The sequence below is a fragment of the Corvus brachyrhynchos genome, unplaced genomic scaffold (genome assembly GCF_000691975.1).
Source record: "Corvus brachyrhynchos isolate BGI_N302 unplaced genomic scaffold, ASM69197v1 scaffold755, whole genome shotgun sequence".
NCBI classification, from domain to species: domain Eukaryota; kingdom Metazoa; phylum Chordata; class Aves; order Passeriformes; family Corvidae; genus Corvus; species Corvus brachyrhynchos.
Genome location: NW_008237908.1, coordinates 7,181 through 8,424, shown reverse-complemented (window position 1 = coordinate 8,424; position 1,244 = coordinate 7,181). Strand labels below are relative to the sequence as shown.

The 1,244-nt window shown below is 65.1% G+C and overlaps 1 long non-coding RNA gene across 1 annotated transcript; it reads left to right on the top strand.

Moving 5' to 3' along the window:
* The first annotated feature begins 143 nt into the window (after positions 1-143).
* Positions 144-1,244, top strand: LOC108446443. Its single transcript, XR_001861614.1, has 3 exons — positions 144-366; positions 695-759; positions 1,233-1,244. It is a non-coding gene; the product is annotated as an uncharacterized LOC108446443 (long non-coding RNA).

The window sequence follows — 1,244 nt, the reverse complement described above, 5'->3', positions numbered from 1 at the left end:
GGCGACTGAGAGCAGTGAGAACACTGGGAGAGGGACTGGGGGGAGCACTGGGAGCACTGGAAAGGAACAGGGCAGGGTTTGGGGGGCACTGGGAGGGGGATATGAGGGACTGAGGGGATTAAGGCATACTGGGAAGGACTGGGAGGTAGAGTGGGGACACTGGGATGCACTGGGAAGGGTACTTGGGATGCACTGGGAAGGGCTGGCATGGGAATTGGGAGCACTAGGGGGGCACTGGGAGGGGCACTGTGTGGCACTGGGAGCACTGGTGCAGTGTGTCCCCCCTCCCAGGCCCTGGGGGCCCCCCTGAGCCCGTGCCTGCCACCAGCTTCGTGGGCCCTGAACCCCGGGACCTGCTGCCCACTGGTACTGGGGGCACTGGGAGCACTGGGAGGGCACTGGGAGGTCCCAGGGGGCACTGGGAGGGCACTGGGATGGGGACTGGGCACACCGGGAGGTCCCAGGGAGGGCACTGGGATGGGGGTGATGGCACTGGGAGGTCCCAGGCGGCACTGGGATGGGGGCTGGGCACACTGGGAGGTCCCAGGGAGGGCACTGGGGTGGGGGCTGATGGCACTGGGAGCAGTGGGACGGGGACAGGTGACAGTGGGAGGGGACTGGGGAGCACTCAGTGGCTACTCGGGTATACTGGGCGATACTGGGAGCACTGAGCCCACCCCTCTCTCTGCCCCAGATGAGGACTTGGGGAGTCCCAGCAGCACTGGGAGGGGGCCAGGGTACAGCCTGGCCTGGCCACAGGTACGGACTGGGATCACTGGGAGGGAACTGGGAAGGATACTGGGAACACTGGGAGGGAATGGGGAGGGCTGGGATGCAGCTGCCTCGTCGCCCTGGGGGGTTTACTGGTATGTAACTGGTGTATACTGGGGCCACGGGAACACCCCTCCCCCTCCTTCCCGTTCGCAGTGGAGCTGCCCTGCAGCCAGGGGGGTGTTACTGGTGTGTACTGGTGTGTGCTGGGCAGGTTCAGGAAGCTGTCCCGCAGCTCGCGGGGGTGACTGCTGTGTTACTGGTGTGTACTGGGTGTGGTCAGTACCCTCCCTCCCGGTTCGAAGTGAAGCTGCCCTGCGGCCGGCGGGGTGTTGCTGGTGTGTACTGGTGTGTAACTGGGAGGATCAGAAAACTGCCCCGCAGCCCAGGGAGGTGACTGGTGTTACTGGTGTGTTACTGGTGTGTAAGTGGTGTGTAACTGGTGCGTACTGGGGGCCCAGGACCCCGTCCCG